Below are 13,160 nucleotides of genomic sequence, written 5' to 3'. Positions count from 1 at the left end.
CTACTTAAAGTATTGAACTCTAAATACTTTAGATCCTTTCCTGACCTTTATCAATAATATAGATTACTTCATTGCACATATTTGATTCTCTTCTATTTGTCTACAAGGCCTTGAGCTAGGTAAGATGAGAAAAAAGAGAGACTAACAAGGCTGTCAGGAAATTTCATGAAGATGAAGAAATGAGCCAGATGTCCTTAAAATAGGAAAAGAAGGGTCTCAGGTATGGTGTGTTCATATCGTTGTCCATGTAGAGACATGAGGAGAGACTTCTTGGACCTCTCTGTAGAGTTAGTGACCTCTACAATATTCTCCTGTGATTTCAGGGTCTCTCTTACCATGCATTCCTCAGCTGGTGTGATGACTGTGGACACTTCTACCTTCTTAATAAGACTATGAAGCCCTGGATGGTACTTTCTAATGAACTAGTCCTAGAAAAAATACTGAGCATTCAAAAAATATTGGCTGAATAAAGGAAAGGAATGTACAACTAGGATAAATCTCTAAATATGAAAGACAATTCTGGATTCTCCCCTTCTGCCATCATCTTTGCTAATTGGAAGTTGAGGAACAGAGGGCCCTCTAGAGACCTGAGGCAGATCTGCTGGCTCTGAAGTAGTCAATGAATACCTTCTTAGCATTTTCCCTCTGCCTCTCAGTGATAACGCCCCTCTCTGCCCACAGCCTCACTGTCCTGATTGTGCTAAGGATTCACACCTTGCTCTTAAACCCCAGGTCTGTATATACACCTGCCTTCTAAACTTCATAGGGATGTTTCCTAAGAATTTAAAACTCAACAACCTAAGATAACTTATTATTTTTATTTCCTTCCCCAAATATTTCTTCTTTGGGAGAAGTACTTGTGTCTAATCTTCCATGCTATAGCCCAATGGATGGCACCACTGTTTGCCTAGTAGCCTGAGACAGAAACATGAGTAATATTTAGGTCCTTCATCTCTTATCTTCCTGATCTAATTGATTACTGAAATGCCATTTTTTGTGTTTGTTTGTTTGTTTTTTTTGGTTGGTCATGAGGCCTGAACTCTGGGCCTGGGCACTATCTCTCAGCTCTTCAGCTCAAGATTAGCACTCTACCACTTGGGCCACAGCACCACTTCCAGCTTTTTCTGCTTATGTGGTACTGAGGAATCGAACCCATGACTCATGAAAGGCATGAAAGGCAAGCACTCTACCACTTAGCTACCTTCTCAACCCTGGAATGCCATTGTTATCTGTTCTTGAAATAACTTTTTTTAAGTCTATGAATCAGGAAGGCTCAATGCTTAGGAGCTACTAAGAAATGAAACCTTGCACTTGTGGAGTTCACATCCTGTTCTTTAAAGTCTCTCATATCTGTCTTCCTCCATTCCCTCAGGGATATTGTTTTAAAGGAGGTATATTTCATTATCTACATTGATTACACACTTTCTGAGAATTTACTATGTGTCAGACACCTGCTATGTCTCTGTAGACACTTCAGAATATCTGTGGGTCTAGACAGACAAAATTCATACTGTTGCCCGTGTAATTGTAACCCCTCTGTACAGTATTTTCACAATTAAAAAAATAAATTAAAAAAATTCATGCTGTCATAGAGCTTCTATACCAGGAAAAGTAAGCAATTCATAAAATATATTCACTTTGTGGTAATTGCTGCAAGGAAAAGAAGGAGCACTTTTTTCTTTCTTTTTTTTTTTATTGGTCGTGGGGCCTGAACTCTGGGCCTGAGCACTGTCCCTCAGCTCTTCCGCTCGAGGTAAGGGCTCTACCACTTGAGCCACAGCACCACTTCCAGTTTTCTAGTGGTTTATTGGAGATAAGAGTCTCACAGAGTTTCCTGCCTGGGCTAGCTTTGAACCGTGATCTTCAGATCTCAGCCTCCTGAGTAGCTAAGATTACAGGTGTGAGCCACTGGCGCCTGGTTTGGGGGCACTTTTTTCTTTGCCAGTCATGGAGCTTGAACTCAGGGATTGGCAGCTGTCCCTGAGGTCTTTTGCTCAAGGCTAGCACTGTATTACTTTGAGCCACAGTGCCATTTCTGGTTTTCTAGCGGTTAATTTGAGGTAAGAATCTCACAGAATTTCCTGCCTGGGGTGGCTTTGAACTGTAATCCTCAGATCTCAGCCCCCTGAAATAGCTAGGATTATAGGCTTGAGCCACTAGCACCCAGCTGGAAGGGGCACTTTCACTGGAAAAGTAAGAATATATTTGCTGATGAAGTGACCTTTTGGTATTGAAGATTGTACCCAGGGCTTTGTGCATTCTAGGCAAGTGTTGTACATCTGAACCAATCCTTGAACTGATACTTGGGTGACAAAAGTGTTGGCTGGGTTATGATGTGGGTGAGAGAGTTCTAGACAGAAGGAAAGATTCCAGAAAAGTAGGGGCTGGCCGGGCACTGGTGGCTCACGCCTGTAATCCTAGCTACTCAGGAGGCTGAGATCTGAGGATCGCGGTTCAAAGCCAGCCTGGGCAGGAGAGACCGTGAGACTCCTATCTCCAATAAACCACCAGAAAACCGGAAGTGGCGCTGTAGCTCAAGTGGTAGAGCGCTCGCCTTGAGCTGAAGAGCTGAGGGACAGCGTCCAGGCCCAGAGTTCAAGCCCCACGACCGACCAAAAAAAAAAAAGAAAAGAAAAGAAAAGTAGGGGCTGGGAAGGTGGCTCAGTGGTAGAGTGCTCGCCTTGCATGCATGAGGCCCTGAGTTCGATTCCTCAGCACCACATAAGCAGGAAAAAAAAAAAAAGCCGAAGCGATGCTGTGGCTCAAGTGGTAGTGCGCTAACCTTGAGCTGAAGAGCTGAGGGACAGCGCCCAGGCCCAGAGTTCAGGCCCCACGACTGGATCCTCCCCCCCCCCCCAAAAAAAAAAAAAAAGAAAAGAAAAGCTGGGCATGGTGGCTCACGCCTGTAATCCTAGCTACTTAGGAGGCTGAGATCTGAGACTCATGGTTCAAAGCCAGCCCAGGCAAGAAAGTCCATGAGACTATTATCTCCAATAAACCACTAGAAAACCGGAAGTGGTGCTGTGGCTCAAGTGGTAGAAGAGTGCAGAGACAGCACCCAAGCCCAGAGTTCAAGCCCCATGACCGACAAAAAAAAAAAAAAGAAAGGTTCAAGGAAAGGTGAGGGTGGCCCTGATTGTTTTGAGGAATAGAAAAAAGTATAGAGACAGGCACCAGTGGCTCATGCCTGTAACTCTAGCTACTCAGGAGGCTGAAATCTAAGGATTGTGGTTCAAAGCCAGCCCAGGCAGGAAAGTCCTTAAGACTCTTATCTCCAATTAACCAACAGAAAACTGGAGGTGGCACTGTGGCTTAAGTATAGAGCACTTGCCTTGAGCTAGAGAGCTGAGGGACAGTACTTAGGCCCTGAGTTCAAGCCCCATGACCGACAAGAAAGAAAGAAAGAAGTATAGAAAGGTGCTTATGAGATGAATGGAATAAAATGAGAACAGCTAAGTAGGCAAGAATTTAACCTCTTTTGAAAGTGAGTTAAGCCTATAGAGGTTGAGATCAGGGGTTATATAATTATGTCTTTGGCTGGTGTTTGGCGGATAGACTGTTGTAGAAGGTTAAGAGGAGGCAAGAGCAGTAGACCAGTTCAGTTAGGAAAGTATTACGATGCCTTAAAGATACCTGGTCTGTTTTTTTTTTTTGTTTTAGTTTTTGTTTTTTTTTAGGGTGGGAAGGGCTATGGGGAGAGAAACACTAGGACATTGCTAAAGATAATAGTAACTTGGACTAGGGTATTATGATATCAATAAGAAGTAGAAGGGGCCAGCTCACAACTGTAATTCTAACTACTAAGGAAGCTGAGATCTTGAGGATCATGGTTCAAAGCCAGCTCTGGAAGGAAAAGCTGTGAGACTCTTTTTGTTGTTGGTGGTGGTGGTTGTGGGGCTTAAACTCTGGGCCTGGGCGCTATCCCTCAGCTCTTCAGCTCAAGGCTAGCATTCTACCACTTGAGCGACAGTGCCACTTCTGGTTTCTGAGTGGTTTATTGGAGATAAGAGTCTAATGGACTTTACTTGCCCAGGCTGGCTTTGACGCAATCCTCAGATATCAGCCTCCTGAGTAGGCTAGGGTTACAGGAATGAGCTACCATCACCTGGCTGTTACATACTTTTAAACTTTAGAGTCTAGGTATTCTGCAGGTGGGCCTTTTTTGTCGGTTGTAGGGCTTGAACTCTTGGCCTGGGCACCGTCCCTGAGCTCTTGAGCTCAAGGTGAATGCTCTACCCACTTGAACCACAGTGCCACTTCTAGTTTTCTGGTGGTTAATTGGAGACAAGAGTCTCATGGACTTTCCTGCCCAGGCTGGCTTTGAGATCCTCAAATCCCTAGCCTCCTGGCTAGGTGGGCCTTTAAATGGAGATTCAAACAGGCAGCTGAATTTATGGACTTGAAGCTGAGGAAAGCAGTTAGTCTGAAGATCAAGTCTGAAACTAATGGTGCAGGCTGTCTTCACTGTCACCTGAACTGAGTCCATCCTTCTAATCACCCTTTCACTTAGCTTTGGCTTGTCCAGCTCTGCTCTATGGTGACCTTGTGACATGCAGGTCTGTCTGTTTGAAACCCTTCAATAGATGTTTGTTTTAGGATAAAATACAATCTTCCTGGGATGGGGAATATGCCTCAGTGGCAGAGCACTTGTCTTGTATACTTGAGGCCCTAGGTTTGGTTCCTATCACCACATTCTTTCTAGATGAAAAGACCCTCACAGTCACGCTTCTAACAACTCCCCCTGCCTCATCAGGGGAAGGTGGCTCAGAGGTAGAGTGCTTGCCTAGCAGGCATGAAGAAGCCTTGGATTTGATTCCTCATTACCAATAAATAGAAAACACTGAAAGTGGCGCTGTGGCTCAAGTGGTAGAGTGCTAGCCTTGAACAAAAGAAGCTCAGGGACAGTGCCCAGGCCCTGAGTTGAAGCCTCAGGACTGGCAAAACAAAAAACAAAAAACAAAACAAAACCTATGAGTTGCCAGACAAGGTGGCTCACACTTGTAATCCTAGCCACCTAGGAGCCTGAGATCTGAGAAGCACAGTTTGAAGCCAGCCTGGACAGGAAAGCCCGTGAGACTCTTATCTCCAATTAACTACCAAAAAAGCTGGAAGTAGATATGTAGTTCAAGTGGTAGGGTGCTAGATTTGAGCACAAAAGTTCAGGGACAGTGCCCATGCCTTGAATTCAAGCCCCAGGACTGGTGTGTGCACATGTGCACGCACCTGCGTGCACACACACAAACACAACTATGACTTATATTTTCAACATGATGAAAATAGAACCATGAAAAGAACTCAAAACTACAAAAGTTACAAGAATACCTACAGTTTCCTTGCAAGAGCCAAACAAATGGAATAAAATAGTGTTTCCTGCCTATAATCCTAACTACACTGTAGGCTACGATCTGAGGATTGTGGATCAAAGTCAGCCTGGGCAAGAAAGTTTGTGAGATTTATCTCCAATTAACCAGCAAAAAGTTGGAACTGAAAGTGTTGCTAAAGTGGTAGAGAACCAGTCTTGAGCAGTAAACCAGGCCTGGAGCTCAAATTCCAGAACTGACATGCATACACACACACACACACACACACACACACACACACACACACACACGTGCACACACGCACACACGCAAGCATGCACACAGAGGAATGGAATAATTCTGTCATGTGGGTGGAGTTGAAAATCTGTATGATGGTAGAAGAATTAGGTTATGATGCAATATTTAAGTAGTGTGGATTATTTGCTCATCTCACTAATACAAAATTCCAGTTATATTTCTGTATGTGTATTGCTAGGGACTGAACCCATGCTAGGCAAGTGTTTTACCACTGACTCATTGACTACATCTCCAGCTTCAAATTACAACTACATTCTTTTTTTTTTTTTTTTTTGGTTGTGGGCCTTGAACCCTACATTCTTTTTAAAATCAAAATTTACTAAACCGGGAGAGACTGAAGGAAGGGGTAACACTGTCTAAAAAGAAATGTATTCATTACCTGACTTAGGTAACCATAACCCCTTTGTACATCACCTTTATAATAACAATTAAAAGATTTAAAATTTGGGATGGGAAGGTGGCTCAGTGGTAGAGCACTTGCCTTGCATGCTCAAGGCCCTGGGTTCGATTCCTCAGCACCACATAAGAAAAAAGCCGAAAGTCATTAATAGGACATCAAAGATTATCCAGGATTGGCACCCATGACATTTGAAGAAAAACTAGAGGCTGGGAAGGTGGCTCGGTGGTAGAGCACTTGCCTTGCATGCATGAGGCCATGGATTCAATATCTCAGCACCACATAAGCAGAAAAAAAAAAGCCTGAAGTGGCGCTGTGGCTCAAGTGGTAGAGTGCTAGCCTTGAGCTGAAGAGCTGAGGGACAGCGCCCAGGCCCAGAGTTCAGGCCCCACGACCGGACCCAAAAAAAAAAAACCAAAAACCAAAAAAAAAAAAAAGAATACTTGCCTTCTATGCATGAGGCCCAGGGTTCGATTCCTCAGCACCACATAAGCAGAAAAAGCCGGAAGTGGCGCTATGGCTCAAGTGGTAGAATGTTAGCCTTGAGCTGAAGAGCTGAGGACAGTGCCCTGGCCCAGAGTTCAGGCCCCACGATCAACAACAACAAAAAATAATAAATAAATAAAATAAAATTTACTGTTATGAGGAGTCTGTCAGATAAGCTGGAAGAAGACCAGTGTGTCAGTATAGTTGGTATAGACATTAAAGTGGAGAATAGATGAGACAAAAAAAGCTGGAGGTAGTGGCTGGTGGCTCATGCATGTAACCCTAACAACTCAGAGAACTAAGATCTGAGAATCATAATTAATTTGAAGCCAGAATGGGCAGGAAAGTCTATCTCCAATTAATCTCCAATTAATCTCCAATTAATTTCCAATTAACCTCCAAAAGTGGGAAGCTCAGCTGTGGTTCAGATGCACTAACCTTGAGCAAAAAAGCTCAGGGACAGTACCCAGGCCCTGAGTTCAAGCCCAAGACTGGCCTAAAAAAATAAAAGTGGAAGATAAAATTATAGCAGCCCTTGCAGGTCACAGAGAAGACTTCTGCTTTTGCCTTAAGTGAAATGGGATCATAGAGGGTGGTAACAGGACTTACGTGTTAAGGAATCATTGGAATAATACAGGTGAAAGACATAATAGGACCAGCATAGACATGGTGAAAGTAGAATGAAGTAGGCTGATTCAAAATACATTTTTTTTGTTTTTTTTTTTTTGGGGGGGGTCTGGTCGTGGGGCCTGAACTCTGGGCCTGGGCACTGTCCCTCAGCTCTTCAGCTCAAGGCTAGCACTCTACCACTTGAGCCACAGCACCACTTCCGGCTTTTTTTCTTTTTGCTCATGTGGTGCTGAGGAATCAAACCCAGGGCCTCATGCATGCAAGGCAAGCACTCTACCACTTGAGCCACCTTCCCAGCCCTCAGAATACATTTTGAAGGCATGGCTGATAAAATTTGCTAATGAGTCAATATAGAACATGAGAGAAAGAAAGGATTTAAAGAGAATGTTATAGCTTTTCACTAGTCAATCAAAAATACAAATACACTTGACTGAGATTGAGCATGACCAGACAAAGCAGCTTTATGTGAGAAAGGAAGAGCTCAATTTTTCACTTAAATTTAAATGACTACTAGACATCCAAGTAGTATTGCTGAGTAAGCAGGTGGATAAATAAATGTAGAAGCCAGGCACCCGTGGCTTACACCTGTGATCCTAGCTACTCAGGAGCTGAGATCTGATGAGCACAGTTCAAAGCCACTCAGGCAGGAAAATCTATTAGTCTTATCTACAACTAACCAACAGAAAACCAGAAGTGGCACTGTGCTTCAAAGTGGTAGAGCACTAACCCTGAGCAAAAAGGTCAAGGATAGCACCTAAGTTCAAGCCCAAGGACAAAAAAAAAAAAGAAAAAGTCTTAGGACTCTGCCATACCCCTAATTGGACATAAATCCAAAAGACAGTAAAGCAATATTCCAGACACCTGCATATCTATGTTTATTGTATCACTGTTTACAAGAGTCAAATAATGGAATCAGCTGAGATGCTCAGGAATAAGTAAAGGTGAAGAAAATGTGATATAGATTATATAAATATGAAATATTATACAGCTATAAAGAAAAATTAAATCATATCGTTTTCAGGAAAATGAATGCCTTGGAAGCCAAAAGAAGAAAAGTAAACAAAGAATGTCCCATATCAAATGGCATAAGTAATAAGTATCAGATAAATAATAGGATTTGACAATCTGGCGATCACTAACAATCTTGACAGTTATTATAAACAGCAGTAATAAAAGCCGAATGAAATGTTTTTAAAGAGAAAGGAGAAGTAGAAACTGGCTTCCAAGAGAAGCTGAGAAATATTCTAGTACTTGAATATACTGTGGAGTTAAGTTGGGAGATACTGTGCCAGTGTTAAATATTACAAAGGGCTCAGTACATTCCAAACATTTAATTTGGGTGTCAGAGGTCATCTCAGTGAAATCTTTTTCAGGGGAATCAGCAAAACTATCAATAAGGGCTGGGAAGGTGGCTCAGTAGAGTGCTTGCCTAAGAAGCCCTTGGTTCAATTCCTCAGTACCACATACATAGAAAAAGCCAGAAGTGGTGCTGTGGCCTTGAGCAAAAGAAGCTCAGGGACAGTTCTCAGGCCCTGAGTTGAAGCCCCAGGACTGGCAAAAAACAAAAACAAAAAAAAAAAAAAACTATCAATATTTCTATGAACTGAAGAATTAATGAATCATTATAGGAGTTGGAGGTATGAGGATTGAGGTTCAAGGCTGGGCAAATGTAAGAGACCCTATGCAAAAAACAAACCAAAAACAAAAGGATTGAGCCCAATCTCCAGCACCATTTTTAAAGGAATTACACAAAGCAGATAGTGTGGAAATAGATAAGGGAAACTAAGGTGTAGAGTGAAGTGTGTGTGTGTGTGTGTGTGTGTGTTTTGAATTCTTCATGTTTCTAGGTTATGTGAAAAAAGTCTGGTTGTACAGAAAGGTTGACCCGTCAGGAGAAAGAGTAAGAGATAATGAAGAGTTTGGCCTCAGGCAGGTAAAGGGATATCTTATTCTATGAAAGTAGGACAAAATAGGGAACAGAAGGAGAGTTGGGGTCATGGCTCACTGGTAGAGTGCTTGCCTCAAAGTTCAAGCCCCAGTACCAGAAGATGGCCAGAGCAGGGGAATTCAGCATTGATGATATCTAAATGCCCTGAGGCATAAGGCTTCCCTCCTCCCCTTTTTTTCCTTCTAAGAATGTTCTTTCTTGTTTTGGGAACAACTGTCTGTACTTCCCTTCAGTGCTTCAGCGTGTGTTAGAGAAGCAGTGGTAGTGTGGATAAGGCTGAATAGCTGCAGGGTCCTCACATACGCTGGGCACCAGTGGCTCATGTCTGTTATCCTAGCTACTCAGGAGGCTGAGTTCTGATGATCTTAGTTCAAACCCAGCCCAGGCAGGAAAGTCCTTGAGACTCTTATCTCCCTAAACCACCAGAAAACCAGAAGTGGTGCTGTGGCTCAAGTGGTAGAATCCTCTCCTTGAACTAAAGACCTCTAAAACAGCTTCCAGATCCAGAGTTCGAGACCTACTACTGACAAAACAAAAAACAAAAAAAAAAAACAAAAAAAACCAGACAGGCATGCTTCTATGACCCTAGAGACACATACAGGGTATGTAAAATTCAGGACATGGAATGTATGGGATGAGGAGGCTGAGGTGATTGGCCTTAGGGTGTGAGGTGAGGAAGCTGAGGTAGAGGTCTTAGGGTGTGAGGTGAGAGGTTGAGGAGAGGAGTATTAGGGGATGAGGTGAGAGGCTGAGGTGAGGTATCTTAGGGTGTGAGGTGAGAGGCTGAGGTGAAGGGTGTTAGGGTGTGAGGTGAGAGGCTGAGGTGAGGGTTAGGGTGTGAGGTGAGGGGCGTTAGGGTGTGAGGTGGGAGGCAGAGGTGAGGGTTAGGGTGTGAGGTGAGAGGCTGAGGTGAGGGTTAGGGTGTGAGGTGGGAGGCAGAGGTGAGGGTTAGGGTGTGAGGTGGGAGGCAGAGGTGAGGGGTGCTAGGGTGTGAGGTGAGAGGCTGAGGTGAGGTATCTTAGGGTGTGAGGTGAGAGGCCGAGGTGAGGGGTGCTAGGGTGTGAGGTGAGAGGCTGAGGTGAGGTATCTTAGGGTGTGAGGTGAGAGGCCGAGGTGAGGGGTGCTAGGGTGTGAGGTGAGAGGCTGAGGTGAGGGGTGCTAGGGTGTGAGGTGAGAGGCTGAGGTGAGGGTTAGGGTGTGAGGTGAGGGTTAGGGTGGGAGGTGGGAGGCTGAGGTGAGGGGCGTTAGGGTGTGAGGTGAGAAGCTGAGGTGAGGGTTAGGGTGTGAGGTGAGGGTTAGGGTGGGAGGTGAGAAGCTGAGGTGAGGGTTAGGGTGTGAGGTGAGGGTTAGGGTGTGCGGTGAGGGTTAGGGTGTGAGGTGAGAAGCTGAGGTGAGGGTTAGGGTGTGAGGTGAGGGTTAGGGTGGGAGGTGAGAAGCTGAGGTGAGGGTTAGGGTGTGAGGTGAGGGTTAGGGTGGGAGGTGAGAAGCTGAGGTGAGGGTTAGGGTGTGAGGTGAGGGTTAGGGTGGGAGGTGGGAGGCTGAGGTGAGGGTTAGGGTGTGCGGTGAGCGGCTGAGGTGAGCGGCGTTAGGGTGTGAGGTGAGAGGCCTAGGTGGGTCGTCCCGGGTGTCGGGTGACAGGTCTGGGCTGTGGGGAGGCATACGTGAGCGGTCTAGAAGGTGGTGTGGGGTGGTGGGCCCCGTGAGGACGTCGCCTCGGGGTCCAGGTGGAACTCGGGGTGGGACGCGCTGGCAGGCCCGTGCCCTCGGGCGGGCGCTCCGGCCTCGCTCACCTCAAGCAGCGCCCGCGCTCTGGTCGGCTCTGCGCACCCGGCGGCGGGAGGCAGGAGGCGGCTCCCGGCAACGACGCTCCGCCCCTTTCCGTTACTAGACCCGCCCTTAGAACCGGCTTCTCGCCTTCATTGGCTGACCTCCCTGGCGAAGGGGCGGGGCCTAAGCAGACAGGGCCTGTTCTATGGCTTCCATTGGCGCATCCTGGATTAAAAAAGGCCTCAAGGTGAGGGGGGGATTGAGGTGAAATCCCGGACAGCAGTGGAGTGGTGGTGGACGTTCCTCGGTGGCCTGAACGTTGGTTCATCACTGCCCTGTCTCTAGGCCAGGCCACATATGAAGGGCCCTGACTGGCCACTGAGTCGCTGGTGTTGAGGACACACCCGGCACAGAAGATGCTCGTAACCATCCGTTGACTGTCCATGGTTTCCAGTTCCACCACCGCTGTGGACGGTCGACTCTGTCATGCTGGCCTTCGCAACCTGAGGCCGGATCTCGGGCGTGAGACAGGGCGAGGAAGCGCAGGGGTGGCGCAGGCACGCAGGGGCATACAGAGCCCTGCCAGCTCAGGGCTCCTAGCTTCGCGCCGGCAGCTGCACAGAGCTGGCAAGGGCAGGCAGGAGAGCAGTGAGGCTGGCAGGAGCCACGAAGCAAAGCTCTGGTTGGGAGGGGGCTGTACAAGGCCAGCCCAAGAGTAGGAGTGAAAGTTAAAAAGCATCCTGGCCGGTTCAAAGCCAGCCCGAAGCCAGACACCGGTGGCTCACGCCTGTCATCTTAGCTACTCAGGAGGCTGAGATCTGAGGATCACGGTTCAAAGCTAGCCCAGAAAACCGGAAGTGGCGCTGTGGCTCAGGCAGTAGAGAGCCAGCCTTGAGCTGAAGAGCTGAGGGACAGCGCCCAGGCCCAGAGTTCAAGACCCACGATCGACCCCACCCCCACAAAAAAAAAGCATTCTGGCTTCTGGAGACAGGATGGAGATGCTGCTGTTCGGTACATGGATGTGTGGACATGGGAAGGCATGGTCACAGAGGAGGGAAATACGCTGCACCATAAGGTATTCCAAAGGCAGGTTTGAGAGGAAGGGATTTATCTGAGTGAAGCCTGGCAAGTGCAAGGCCCTGAGTTCAGCCCTCAGCCTGGAGTGGGAAAAATGCTAAATGGCAGATTTGACAGGGCTTAGTAAGTAATGTGAGAGGTGAGGAGAAATGGCTTAGTAGCTGAAAGATAATACCATGGGCTGAGACAGGAAAGAGTAGAAGAGAGGCCAGTTTGTAATTATGAACTTTGGCTTTGAACACATGTGTTTGGGTTGTTCTAAAAACTTTCTGGTTTCCACTAAAACTGGTACCTGCTAATTTTTCTCTTAAAGGTTCTCATCCTCAGCAGACTAATTTCAGAGAGGAAAATAGCTGAAGTTAAGCCATACACTTATGGGTACAAAATCTATTTACTGGGGAGACTGCTGCTTGGGCCATACTTATTTCATAAGCTGGTAAGCTCTTACCCCTTAGGAACTGGTTTTCTGACTGCTCATAGGTTTTCCCACCTATGAGCTGCCTTCATACTTTGGATTATTCTTCCTTTTGTGTTGACAGACCAGTATTTTTTAAAAAATAACACTCCAGGAAAACTTGAATTAGGATTAATTCTGATGGGTAATACAGTAAGCCCTAAGGAAGAGTAGTTTACCTGTCTGAGAAAGGGAACAGAATTCCAGGAAAAATGTCTACTGAGAGTAAAGGCAAAGCTTTGGATGTGCCTGCCTTCTTTGAGGAACTGAAGAGGAGACTCTGGGAAAATAGGTTTGGCTGGAATGTGGGTGGCCTTGAGTTAAGTATTCTGCCTAGCAGATGGAGCTGTGCTCCCTACATTGTACAGTCTTTAGGCTATGAAGGTTTGGGCTTTCAGGAAGCCCAGGAGATGTCAGGCTGATAATGTCCATGCCCTTTTGTATCTGAGATCAGCTAACTTTTCACCAAAGGTTTCCAATACATCCTGGGAATACAGCCAGACTATATGATTCTTTTGGAATATGAGTTCTGGCCCATAGGATGGAGATAGTGTACTACATCACTTCCAGGTAAGGTCTCTCTTCCTCTATATACTTTCTCTGTATACCTGATTCTGAAGTCAGGGCTTCTGTCAAACAAAATCCTCAAATAATGGCACAGAGGAGAATGATCTCAGTCAGTTGGATTTGATCTGAGCAAGAATTAAACCAATTTTTTTTTTGCCAGTCCTGGAAACTCAGTGCCTAGATACTGTCCCTGACCTTCTGACCAGCAACCAGCAA

At 45.9% G+C, this 13,160-nt stretch overlaps 1 protein-coding gene across 2 annotated transcripts in view; it reads right to left on the bottom strand.

Annotated features, from left to right (window-relative positions):
- Positions 1-10,953, bottom strand: part of Syce3 (synaptonemal complex central element protein 3) — a 34,810-nt gene extending 23,857 nt beyond the window's left edge. Inside the window, exon 1 of one of the 2 annotated variants that reach the window (XM_069999900.1) lies at positions 10,870-10,953. The gene's annotated coding sequence lies outside the window, so the exon portion shown is untranslated. Of the gene's footprint in view, positions 1-10,740; positions 10,843-10,869 lie in introns of those variants that run through there. The other variant, XM_069999901.1, reaches the window with a different exon arrangement.
- Positions 10,954-13,160: the final 2,207 nt, after the last annotated feature.

This window comes from Dipodomys merriami, unplaced genomic scaffold, assembly GCF_024711535.1.
Source record: "Dipodomys merriami isolate MVZ:Mamm:240054 unplaced genomic scaffold, mDipMer1.0.p SCAF_55, whole genome shotgun sequence".
Taxonomy (NCBI): Eukaryota; Metazoa; Chordata; class Mammalia; order Rodentia; family Heteromyidae; genus Dipodomys; species Dipodomys merriami.
The sequence above is the reverse complement of the archived record's forward strand: the minus strand, read 5'-3'. Positions and strand labels throughout refer to the sequence as shown.